At 41.0% G+C, this 13,474-nt stretch overlaps 2 long non-coding RNA genes across 2 annotated transcripts; one reads left to right on the top strand and one right to left on the bottom strand.

Annotated features, from left to right (window-relative positions):
• Positions 1 to 493: 493 nt before the first annotated feature.
• On the top strand, positions 494 to 7,675 carry LOC102571728 (uncharacterized). The gene is made up of 4 exons (XR_002088884.2): positions 494 to 668; positions 840 to 932; positions 2,136 to 2,291; positions 7,475 to 7,675. It is a non-coding gene; the product is annotated as an uncharacterized LOC102571728 (long non-coding RNA).
• Positions 4,392 to 12,625, bottom strand: LOC109282013 (uncharacterized). The gene is made up of 2 exons (XR_002088883.2): positions 11,739 to 12,625; positions 4,392 to 5,921 (listed from the first exon to the last, which is right to left on the bottom strand). It is a non-coding gene; the product is annotated as an uncharacterized LOC109282013 (long non-coding RNA).
• Positions 12,626 to 13,474: the final 849 nt, after the last annotated feature.

Here is a 13,474-nt window from a genome sequence, read left to right as displayed (position 1 = left end):
CTTTTACCAAGAATGTTGAGTCTATGAATGGTAAACTATCATCTCAAGCTACATGTAACATAGTGTAAGCTAAAGCTCATGTAACATAAGAAGTGCCATTTACTAGATCAGACCATAGGTCCATCTTGCCCAGTATCCTGTGTTTCACACTGTGGCAGAAAGTGGATGATGAAAGGGAGAGTAAACTGAAAGCTCACAGAAAATTGGTGTAGAAGTCAAGTGGAAATGAGGCTTCTAGGGAGACCTATAGCTGTCATTTACAAAGAGATGGGTGTTGTCTTCAGTGAACACTAAGCATTTGAACCCCTTGCAAAGACTTCAAAATTTGAAGGGTCTAATTCTCTGGTATGGAGATTTGTGAGAGAAAACTGTCTTGCCTTGACCCAGGGGTGTGATTTTATTGATCTGACTGGGGGGCGGGGGAGGTAGAACTTTGCTATGAGTTTTAAGGGAGTAGTTGCCTCTACCTAATTCTTGGCATATTGGCAGTGTTGGGAGAAGTCATGGAGCACATCTTCAGGGAGAACTTTCTTGGAAGGGTCACTGAAGATGGTTTTGGATTTCAGGAGGGTGAGGACTAGTCTATGCATCAGTGAAATCAGCTACAAGTAGCTCTTCCCAAACCATTCTTGGCCCTCTTCCCATGAGACCACCAGAATTTGTTTCAGGTATGGCCACTAGTTTTGGAGTATGGGTCTTTTTGGGGCTTCAGGGTCCACCACTCTGGACCCTGAAGGGAAATGCTGGATTTGGAAAGTTCCTTTGTAAAGGGAGAAAATGGGGATTAGAGAGGAACAATCCTGTTCTCTGTTCCACATTTTTTTTTTTTTTCCCCCCAGACACCCACCATCCCTGAGAGCCAGAACCCAGAAAAGCAGTGCTAAGATGATATGGTATATGAGAGAGACCTCCAGACACTGGTCAAGCTTTTGGTAGGGCCATGTTTTTTAATCCATCATTAATTCTGAGAGCTGTGTTTTACAGAGAAGAATATCTGAGTGAAGAACAGACCTCCTGGTTGCTATGGACTGGATTTGCCTTGGCTTGTGTTTTTAAATGATTGTTTCTGAAACTGTCATGGTATTTTGTTCAAGAATAGGGAAGCTTTTTAATATGCAGTGTTTTCTATTGGGTAATTCATTTTGCAACCTTGCTAGTGCAGTCTTGGGGGTTTTTGTCAGGGGATGTATCGCTGTGGTAGCTACCACTCCATGTCACAGTGCTCCAGAGCAATACAAAATCTTTGTCCATCTCATGACAGGGGATGCTGTGTTACACAACCTCCCTGTGATCTCATTTTGGTCCATTGGAAATGTGGTGCCTATCTTTGTTACAGAACATTTTGCCATGGTAGCTCTCCCACTTTAAGAAGCATGGTGTTAAGGAATGATGCAAAATCTATTTATGGGATGAGCATTGCTGGCAGCAAAAAGCTTCTGAAATGGCTTCCTTGCCTCCAATAGTGTTTTTCTTAAAGAATTAGGCTGGGATTCAGGAGAACTGGGTTCATTTTTGGCTCTTCTGAATAATTTTTGTGTGGTCTTAGGTAAGTAACATACACCTGTTTTCAAAACCCACTGGCCTCTGTCAAAGTGTTCTACTTGATTTCCATGAACTTTGGATCAGGTCCTTATTTCCTCTGTACCTCGGCTTCCCACATCTGGATGAATGATAGCTTGGTGGGACCTGGGTTCAAATCCAGATTTTTTTTTTTTTTTTTTTTTTTTTTTTTTTTTATTACAGACTTCTAGTATGACATTGAGCATGTCCCTTTGCTCACTAGGGCTTTCATGCTGAGAAGGGATGTTTGTATTTCCCTGTCTCAGTGGGGTGGGATGAAGTGTCCATGTATTGTGGTGCAGGTGCTGTAGGGGTGTGGTATGTAGGGCAATCCAATGTGCTTGTACCATAAAATGGCTATAACAGCCTGGTCACTGCCCTTTCCTTGTGGTGGGCATGGAGAAGATGGTACCGCTTCCAGTTGGGATTGGCTCCAAGGGACTATCCAGCTGCAACGATTTTATGTTGGTAACGCTTCTCCTACATACAGGTTTTTTTTGTTTTTTGGGTTTTTTTTTTTTTGGGGGGGGTGTTATCATAGTGATACAGAACAATACCAGTATCTTCACTTGCAGGTTTTGATAGCGTTCCACCAATCAGCTGCCTTTTTCAGAAGTAAAACAGATGGGTGCAATCCTCAGACTTGAGAGATGCAAATCTACTCTCCTAATCTTCCACAGACTCCATGTGTAATCTGGAGCAAGTCATGGACAAACCTGCAAGGGTGGTAGGTGAGTACCTCCTAGATCTCATTAATTTAAAATAGAAACTCAGACACAATTTAGGCATCCGAGTGACTTTGTCTCCAGCCCTTTATATCTCTGTGCTTCATTTGCCATCTGTAAACTAGGAATAGTGGTGTTGTACCCCTGGGGGATGTTGTGATGATAATTACATTGAAGATTGGGAGGCTCTTTATGCAGTGACTCCAAATCAGCACCATGGAGAGATCCCAATACTTTGCACTGTCCTCATGAAGATCACTTGGAATGACTTACTGCTCCTATAGACAGAATGACTTGTATTTTCATTAGACATGAGGTATCATCTTAGGTTCATCTGGGCTATCGTACTCTACAAACACTCTGGCACTGTAGTGTTCCTTGATGTCATTGCCTATCTTCCTGTAGTCATGTTTTGTTTGCTTGTTAGTGTTACATGGGTGCTATTGTGACTGGTAAGTAGGAGGGGCCAGGATGTATGTTCATGTTTAAAAGTATCCACAAACATGGTTGTCTGAGGGGATGTGGGTCTAGATGCAGTGACCTAGTGATCGCATCCCACCCCATGTCTTTCTTCCCATGTAAACAAAGTATGACTAAGATTTTTTTTCCATGTGAAAGCCTAGCAGAGGAGAGGTCTATATCTCGCTCCTAGAACAAGTTTTAGAAAGGCTTCCAGAAGAGGTGAGTAACCAATAATCTTGGCAGCAATCCAAATGAAGATGAGTGCCACGGGCTAGCCCAGCCTAGGGTTGTGGGTGGTCTTGAACCCATGTGCTGTATTCTTTGCTGTTGTGTCTTTTACTGCTGTTGGTCCCTCAGTTTAGTAGATTGACTGTAAGCTTGTGTATAGCCCAGTCAAACCCCTGCCTACAGTGTAAATGTTAATTAATGTAATATGGTGTTGAATTAGCAATAACCTGGTCATTTGGGGAGTTGTGTATGCAGCCTCCCATCAGTAGTATATCTAGGAATGGATAACCAAGGGCACCAGCCCTGGGTGCTGACACTGATGGTGTACAAGAATGGTAGCTGATGCCCTCAAGCCAGCAGGCTCTGTTGCCCCTGCCAGTGCTGTACCCAGGACACAGAACCTGCTTGATTTATCCACCCGTTAGTGCTGCATAATCACCTAGGACCAGACCCACGGAGGCACTTAAGTGCCTAATTCCACTTAAGAGGTTATTTAGTCACCTAAAAACCTATTATCTCTTTCTATCTGGTCTTTCCTCTTTTGATGTAGCCAAGGGAATTATTATGGTCTGGAAAAAAATATCTGAAAAGCTATCATACCTTAGTTCTTTGCATTTTGTGCATCCGTGTGGATGTTTGACAAGGGATTAATTTTGCCAAGATACCATTTACCCTTCCATCCAGTATGATAAGACAGTGATGTCTGTAGCTGCCGCAGCGCATAGCTGCAGAGGGTATTTATGCCTGGAAGCATTGACAGAGATGGTGATTTTGAGAATTGAGGCGCTCTCTTCTGGTCTTAAAAACTGGATGCATGCATATCACTCTCACCAATCCTTCCTTGTGGGCTGCTCTATCCAATTCAAGTGTACATGACAGAGCAGTTTGTTATAGTATAGGTCACTAAGAAGGTCTCTTTAAGCTTTGTTTCCCTGAGTGGACAGTAGGATTTGGAAAAAGAGATCTAGGAACAGGAAGAATGAGGCATGTCGTGAACCCAGGTCTCTCCCCATGAGGCTCAGCTTGGCATGACAGCTATCCAGGACACCCAAAGATCTCCAGGGACAGGGGAGATCAGTGAAGCCTATTATCTCAGCTAGGCTGTGGGGACTCTATTTGAGCAGGGAGTTCAAAATGTAAAGAGCTCTCACTACTCTCTGCCTATCTGTTTCACCCAAGGCCCTACGTAAGAATAGCTTATAATCCAGGACCCATGACTCAGTCTATTGTGGAAATAATGTTAAAATGGAAGATCTCCTGGGCTAACACAGTAAAGGTCCTTCTGGCCTAGCCATCTGTCTCCTCAGTGGGCAGCACTGGCTCTTCCAGAAGGGAGGAAGAACCCACTAGCAGGTAACAAATTAATATAATTCACAGACTATACAGAGAATTTCTTCCAAAAGGCATCATACAACATTTTATCATCTTAGATTTATTCTTCTAAAATGAATTTCAGCTTGAGAGGATACCACAGTGCAAATTCCAATGAGAAGTATGGAAGAAAATTAAAAAAGAAAAGAAAAAAGGAGCACTAGAACATTGGGGCTTCAGGGTTGGCTATTTAAGGTTGTGAAAAAATCAAAGCTTACAGGTAGGTTGTCCAAATTATCTCTGCTATAGTTAAATCTTTCAAAGGAACCTCTGGGAGTTGGGTGCCCAAACCCTGCTGAGGTTGAGAGAGTTATCAGCGTTCTACAGTGACATTTTTGCTACCCTTGAGTTCATCAAATGTGTTTTGTTTGATTATACCAAGGCTAAAATTGCTTCAGTGGCATATTTAGATAGATGGGGTGTGTGGGAATATTGGTGTGTGTGTATGTATGGGATGGGATGGACATGGGTGGCCAGTTGGAGTGTTTAGATGGATAGAGAACTGGGTGGTTGGTGGCTGTAAATTGACAGACCGCTAATTGGAGAGAGAGACAGATAAATGTGGCATACGAGAAATGGAAGGAGTGATGGATAGAAAAGTGTGTATACATTTTTCAAGTTTGATCCACTTTTTTTTAAAGTTTGTTCACAACCCTTTCATATATTCTTGTGACCCACTTTTGGGTCAGGACCCACAGGTTGAGAAATGCTGGACTAGATGACCTCCTTGAGGTCCCTTCCAACCCTAATTTTCTCTGATTCTATGAATGGGTGGATGGACAGATGACTATTATCCCTAAATCAATAGGATTTAGCTAATTCTTAGTTGTTCCTCTGAAAATCTCAGTCTAGGGTGATTATTACAGAAAAAGTGCAATCCTTTATCGATAGCATGTGTCAGTGGGGTTTTTTTTTTTCCCCTCACTCGCAGTCAATTTTCAGTGTAATGGAAATGACTCGGAGAACTTTCCAGGCTCAAATTCTTTGTGCTTCTTCTAATAGTATCTAGGTTTTTGATAGGGCATTTACCATTGTGAGACCCACGCCATATTACACAGTGGTACATGACCATACAAAATTTGATTGTCCCTTGACAAGTAATATCAATAATATGAAGAAATCCTGTAGTATGCTGTCTGCCAGTTGCTGCTTCTTTATAGCGAGGATGACCATCCTTTGACACCGGCTCTTTAACTGTGGTAAATCTTGGTCCTGGAGACAGTGGTACAGTCTTACAAAATTATTTTCTCAGGTGGGACTGATTGGCTTAATCCACATGTGTTTCTTCCCAATGTTGCAATAAACCATTGGTGGCATAAACTGGAGACCTTTTAGCTCATACATATGGTAACTGGCCGCTGAGTGAAGAAGATGGGGGGAGGGGAAAGATTTAATCCATTGAAGAAATGGAAGAAGAAAATATTCCACATCTTCCTCTTCAATTCCTGTTTTTTTTTTTTCTTAGTTAAAATGCTTACAAAGTTTCTTCTACTTATCAGATATATTCAGAGGTGACTTGACTATAATGGATAAATGCCTTGCCAAGGAGAAATTTATGTAGAAATGGATTTTAACCTGGAAAAGAAAAGCATAATAAGAAACAGTTATAGGAAGTTAAAACCAGACTTTTTTTCACTGTAGAAGCAAAGTATCACCTTTATTGAAACAGTGAGCATAATTAGCCATCAGAATAAAATACCAGGGAAGTGCTGGATTCTTTAGTCCTTCAATTCCAGACTTTCTGACATTCTAGAAAATATTGAATTTAATATGGGAGTAACTGGGTGATTTATTATTATTATTTTTTTTTTTGGTCTGTTACATCTTGTTTATGGAAGGAATGTGTTTTGTTCAATTTTGGAACCAGGAGCTATAGAAATGGGAAGTACAGATATATATAACAAATGATGGTTTTTTTTTCCTGCCATGCACTATTTTTTTTTGGGGGGGGAGAAAAAGGCTCATTGTGGAACACAGAAAATGTTGTAAAGGGGAGGGCCTCTGACTTTCATTATCATGGGACAAGGTTCACCATTAAGGTGAGACAACTCTAGTGTAAAAAGGACAGTGACACAGTGTGTCAGTGAGTTGGGTATTTTGATACACAAACTGAGTATTTGCAGATTGAGGTGGAACTGATGCAAAGTAAGTGTAGCAGAATATGCACTTAATGGTAGATGCTGTATTTTATTGGCTGGCAGATGGAAACCCTGGAATCGAAAGAGATTTGACTAACAGTAAGAAGCGTTAATTTTCTGTTTGGGGAAAAGAAGTTAAATATACAAATGGAACACCTTTTTGTGGAAAGGCCCTTTTCCCCCCTTGTTTCCCCAGTGTCGTGTGGAAATAAAGTTTGAGATTTGCAGTTGTATCTTCAACATTTGAATTCAACTCGGTCTTTATTTAGAACTGAAAAAGATTTGCAAGGTCCTTAGGGTTGAAGATGAGAAGGAAGCAGGCTTCCTAGAAGATGGCTGGTCAGTTTAGGTGCCCAACTTCAGTTCAAAGATGCATGAGTTCTACTAATTTAACTGGGAACTGGTTGTCAGGATTGACCATGCCATGGGTGATTGGCTTAATGAGTTACCAATGGTAAGCTGGGGCACACCAGTATTTATTACAGTCTGAGTAGTCAGGCCGTGGGCTGAGGCAGTATCATGGCCAGGGTGGATGGTAGATAAGATTCAGGAGGTCCAAACACAGCAGAAGCAGGGATTGTGGTAACATGGGGATCGGGCAGGAGTGAGATGGACAAGGCTGGAGTCTGAGAAGCATGCACAGGAGTAGGAGAGGTTTTCTAGTCCCATTGTCAGAGGCCTGTGACTTCTATCCGTTCCTCCACATCACCTTAATCCTCATCAGTGTCCTCATGGGAGGCACCAAGCTGGATTTGGGCTGGTGTATGACTAGCTGCCTGATGGCACCATGGACTTTCCCCTGCCTGTTGGCTCAGCTTCTCTGGGGTTGAATCCCAGTGGTCCTAATGCTGGTCATCCCAAATGCTTAGTTGTTTTTTTTTTTTTTTAACAACATTCTTTACCCTGCCTGACGAACTATCCCAGCAGCTCTCCTGAAGCTTGCTTTCTTTGTGTAGTTAAGTTTTTTTTTCTTTTGTTTTTTTGTAATAGCCTTCGTCACTGTGTAACCCGCTGGACTCCCCCAGTGATATACAGATGCACAAAATTTCTTGCCTGAATGACAGAATGAAGCCACTTCTGAGAACAACATAGGGAGATGTCAGGACCGGTGATCTAAGCAGCTGCGGAGACTCTCATGTGGTTCTATGTTTCTAAAGCCAATGATGAATTAAAATTGAGACCAACATTTCAGATGACTTTTTTTTTTTTCTTTTTGTCTTCCTGCACTGATACATTAGGAGAGAAATGTAATGAGAGGCAGACTGGTTTGTTATCAAATGCCCTCTTCCTCAGCTGGAACTCCTACAAATGGCTAGTATACTTCAGGATCATATCCCCATCTTTCATGTAGAGATGGGCACAAGAGATTGATGCTCTACATGGGGTTAGTCTGGTGATTCTCGACCAGGGTGCTGTGGCACCCTGAGGTACCTTGAGATACTTTCAAGGGTTCTGGGAGGTACCACAAATTATTAGTTTTGTTACATGTGCATGATTGACAAACAGACCCAGAGATTTTAAATAAGAATCCCTAGCATCTAAAACATCCTGCTCTGTTGTGGTCTTTCTGAGATGATTGCAACAAAATAAATGCTCTAGTATTTTTCTGTAGTAAAAAATTGAGTGAAAAGCAAGAGCTCACATTTTTCTGAGGTTCCTGAGTATGTAGAGGGGTGCCTTGAGTCCCTAAAAAGGTTGAGAGCTGATGGAATAGGCTTTTAATTTCTTCCTTGCACATTATTTTCTAGCCAGCTATCCCAGAGTGTTGGCAGTTGCTTCAGCGGGTGGCCTTTCCATCATTCTCCACTAAGAGGCAATCTGTGACTTTTCTATTTGTAGTTGTTAAGAAACTAGACTAAATGAGCTCCTGGTTTGGTGCTTAGAATTACCGATATCTCAAGTATTTTTATTGCATCCTGAAAAAAAAGAGAGTGGGGAAAGGACGGTAATTTTCTTAGGCTGATATCTAGGTGTCTCCAGTGTTTCAAATCTGCTGTTTCAGATTTTGAGTGTATTATATTAGCTATTTAAGGGGAATTCATCTTTTGGTGTCAACTGTCTTCCAACCCTGCCCCCTTTCCTCTATCAGATCTCTGAGAGTAAAAGCGTCTTTTCTGCTAGACAAAAGAACCAGAGACACAGCTATTGGTAGTGGAGTCTTTTTATACAAGAAATAAAGTTTGCGTGTAACAGTGAATTTAACCACTGGAACAAATTAGAGGACTGTGGTAGATTTTCCAACAACAGAAAGCTTTAAATCAATGAGAAGCATGTTTCTAAAAGGAAAGCAGAAGATCAAAACACATTGGGGCTTGAGGAATTATGGCCTTATAATGTCTTGTATACTACATAACCACACACACCACATCAAAGTGGCCACACTGATTCTTTGTCGCAACAACCTGCTAATTTATGAACTGATCTATACCTAGGGAGAAAAAAAAACACCTCATCATAGATTAGGTTTTAGAATGGAATAGTTGCCTTCTGAAATATAAACCAATATTCCCCCAAAATTACAGTAACGATCATAGAGAGCTTGTAATAAGTAACTTATGCTACTTTCTGATGGATTACTATGCTTGCTTGTATGTGTAGGGAAGTTTGAATGTGATTGACCCTAATGGATTGGCTTTTTCAGTTTCTTCGTCTCTTGGGATGTAGAGTAGGAGTTTCTTTTCAAAATTTGGTATCTGTGACTAAGAACAGCTAACTGATATGCTGATGTTAAAATCTATTAAGAAAAGCTCCTTCCTACCCCCGTTCAATTTTCACTTTAAGATAATTTTTCAAAGGAGCTTAAAAAAACTGGCTGCTCCATACCCCCTGGATTGGGTGTCTGTCTCCTCTAAAGGTGGTTCAATCATACACTGAAAAGGAACCAAATTAGAACGCCCTCCTTTTCTCTAAGTCGGTGGGTTTTCTCAGTGGCCTATGTACTGAAATAATAGGATAGTGCACATCAGCAACTTTCTTTGCTGTAGGGCTTGTAGATTTGAGGGATGGCTCTCAGCAACATCAAGAAGGGTAGTTCAGATCTAAAGATGGATTCGGAGAAACATGGTGGGAATCATGGAACCATATTATCATAGGGTTGGAAGAGACTTTGAGACTCAAAGTCCAGCTTCCTGCGCAGATACTGGATCGGCTGTTCCTAAACCAGCCCTCATACAGTCCTACCCAGCCTCTTCTTGAAAACCTCCAGTGAAGGAAGTTCCTTCACCGGTTTATGGAAGGATTTGGGCATGGAGAAAGCCTCTTGTATGAAGAAAGACTGAAAAATGTGGGTATTGAGAAGAGATTAAAAAGAGGGATAATAAACCTTTTATAAACTGCAAGTCTGAAGAGGTTGGATCAGGAGTTTCTATTCCTACCAGAATATAGAGGCATTTGCCACTTTTTTTTTTTTTTTCTCTTCATCAAATTCAGAACGAATTCAAAGAAGTCTTTTTCCTTACCGGCAACACAACTCTAAATTACATTTGCATAAACTTTTTGTAAGCAACAGCTTACCCTGTTGGATATGATGAAAGAACTGGCGAAGAGCAGGGGTTCAGATAGAAGGAGCCCTGCCTTCTGCCTAACTTCAGACTAACACTACTACCTACCTTTCTGTTAATGAAAAGTGTGAGCCTTGCTGTCACAAGATGGCACTGAAGCCATAAGCTTACAACCAAGGAGGGAACATTGATACAGCTAAAAAGATTACTCAGAATTAAAAAAAAAAAGAAGGCAAAAGCTTTAGGAAGGTTCTTAAAATCAATATGTTCCTGGGCTTAAAACTAGTTTCTAACAATGACTTGGCAGGGGTTGGTTGGCTGATGTGTTATAACCAACGCCTGTTATGCTGGTCAGCCCTATTGCATTGTCTTATGTTCCCTTACCTTTCTGCGTCTACCTATTTGTCTCCTGGTTCGTAATGAGATTGTAAGGGGTCTTGGGCAGAAATTATTCTTCTGTGCCAGGAGAAACTGGTCAATGATGATGACAGAATACATAGGGTATAGACGGATGACACCATGGTATCATTTAATAATGAGACTGGCATAAGCAGTTCCCATATCATGGTTATGTCTACATCCTTCTGTAGAGAGATAACCATTTCAATTTTTAAATGTGAATGAGAGGTTGAAAGTTATACTGATGTAGCCAGTTTTGTATCCCTATGGGAGCAGGCTGCTGATGTGTGTGCCCCCAAGTGGCAGCTTCCCCTTCCCCTTTTAAAGTATTTAAACCACTGCTTGTCCATAGTCTAAGACTATTGTAGGTTAAGAGGACATGTCTCTTAGAGTGGCTTATTCCATATCTGGCAGTGGGGAGTTTCTTGCCTCTTCTGTTGCATATTACAGTGACCACTTCCAAAGGACAGACCTTGGATTTGAACCATTTTGGCCCTTCTGTATTCCTGGGTTCGATTGAATTCAGCATACCTACTCTAGACTTGAGGTAGGTAGGCGTGGGGATAAGTCTGGACCACTCCACCTTTTTCCAGCCAGAGTGCATTATGAAAAGAAGCCCAAGTGATTTATATACTAAGTGTGAAATTCCACCCCGTCATAGTCAAAGATTGGTGTCAGGATTTTTCCTTATGAGATGTAAGGCTCCAAAATCCCTTGGGCTCACTTTGAAATTGGTATTCCTTTGTATCACTGCATCATTAGAGGCCAAATTATGTATCATTTACTTGCATTGATTAGAACTTCTAAAGAATGTTTCTCCTTTATGGTATCTCTATAAAGTGCCTTTTAGGAATGAAACACAGACCCTCAAGAGATTCTCACAGAAACCCAAAGAAATTTGGGATCCTTCCTCCAAAATCAGTTCAAGAAGCAACTTTGGAACCATCTGTCTAACTTTCCAATGCCCAGAGACTAGCAGCAAACTAAACAAGTAGTAACATAGTAGCCAGAGACAATTTGTATTTACAGTAATAAGGAAAATGTGGAGCAATGAATGGTTGCATTAGTGCAGGGGCAAGTTTTAAGGCAAAGAGATGAAGTTCAGCAGTATACCAGCTTGCTGAATTTTACTGGAACAGCATAAAACAAGATTGTGTGGCTTGACTACCGTGCACAGATGCCTCTCTTTGTAGCTTGAGCTTCCAAATGTTGATTCTTTTACTGTTTTAGATTGAATAAGACATTTAATACCTGGTATTTTCATGCGATGAAATATTTATAGACCAAGGTACATCTCAACTATGTTTACACTGCTCCAGTAAAATACAAGTCTGTTCATCTACATTATCACTCACCTGGAGACTTCAAATCTGAGTTTACAACTGTGCAGGTGACATCCATCTTTCCTGTAATAGAAAGTCTGTTTCTCTTGGTATATTCACTCCAAATAATCCTAGGTTCTGGTGGCATCCGTGAAGAAAAGTATTCAAGCTTTTAAAAATATAAGAAACGTTGTGAATATGCATCATGTAGAGATATACGTCCCATCCAATCCATTGGTTTTCTGTCCTTTCATCAGTGGCGCTGGACCGAGCTCCAGTTTTCCATATGATCATATTTAAAGATAGTGCAGGTCAGCCGATGATCCTGTCCTATTTCCCAAGGCCCAGACTGGATGCTATTAAATGTATCCAAGAGCAGATGCATTTTCAGACTGAATGAGCTATGAAATATTGAATTCTGCATTATCGCTTGTATTATTTCCCATAGGTGTGGTGTTTTGTTTTTTTTCTTTTCCCCCCTCAAAGGAGTACAGTCGAATTCAGCATTTCAATCCCTGGACCTCTCAGTTGTTGGTCTTGCATCCATATTCATTGGAGAAGGGAGAAAATTGGTGAGGATATATGATTTCTTTTCTCTTCCTCAATGTGTCTTGGCAGGAATTGCCACTTCTTCAGTGTCCGGAGAGGGACTGAGATTTCTGAAGATGAGGAGCTTTTATTTCTGCAGGAAGCTATGTTGTAAAGGATTTGCATGTGAGATTTGCCCAATGAGGACGATAAGGGTGGAGCTTGCGGTTTTGGCTTAGACTGAGGAAGCTATAGTTGTCCTTGCAATTGCTTCCCTCTAGCTGGACATGAGGGAATTGCTGGACTAAAAAGGGGGCTTTCTGGGCAATTTTCATATGATTTAGGACTCTCTATTACATTGTTCTTTATTCTTATTCCTGTTGTCATTTGAAATGTAGGTTCATCTGAACGTATTGGAAAAGGCTGATAAGGAATCTACACAGGAAAGACATTCCTCACATGAGATGGTTCTTTGATCTGTCAAAGATGCAGGCAGAACCAGATGCAATGGATGGGAGCTGGAAACTAAAATCCAGATTTGAAAGAAAATGCACTTACTTGCTCTCGCTCTCACTCTCTCTCTCTCTCTCTCTCTCTCTCTCTCTCTCTCTCTGTTTTTGTGTGTTTTGCTTGTTTTTTGTTTTTTTTTTTTAAATCGGTGAGTGATGTGACTCATTGAATAAACTACTAGGCTATGGGTGGATTCTTTACCTCTTGAAATATCTACACCAAGATTGGATGCCTCCTTTCTAATAAAATACACTTTTTAATTTAACTTTTTAAAATGTTGAGCTTGATTCTGGAGTCCTTAAAAGGGAAATTGATGGCTGTGTTATCCAATGGTCAGGCTAGACCACCCTTTAAGATATAGATGAGATTTCTTCTATTTTTTAAGACTGTATCAGCCTTTCTTCCTCTTTCTCCCAGGGCACTCATCTGGCAGCCTCTGGATTCCAGGACAAATTATCCATTTGGAATAAGTGAATACTCATATTTGAATCATCACTGTGTATTTTTTTTTTCTCTGATACAGTAATCAGTGGCAGCATCTGAGGTGCATGTTGCTGCTGGGATATCTCTTCCTTGGAGGCATCTGTAGAGATGGTGATCCAGGTCTCGAAGGTCCAGAGGTACAGCATGTGTCCTGCAGACAGAGATCAGTCCCATCTATTCCAGCCTTTTCCTAAGAAGAGGTTTCTGTGACCAGTGCTACAAGGGAAACTACCAGGAGTAATAGTGAT

Source organism: Alligator mississippiensis, chromosome 7, assembly GCF_030867095.1.
Source record: "Alligator mississippiensis isolate rAllMis1 chromosome 7, rAllMis1, whole genome shotgun sequence".
In the NCBI taxonomy this organism is placed as follows: Eukaryota; Metazoa; Chordata; order Crocodylia; family Alligatoridae; genus Alligator; species Alligator mississippiensis.
This window is presented reverse-complemented; position numbering and strand designations above follow the sequence as displayed.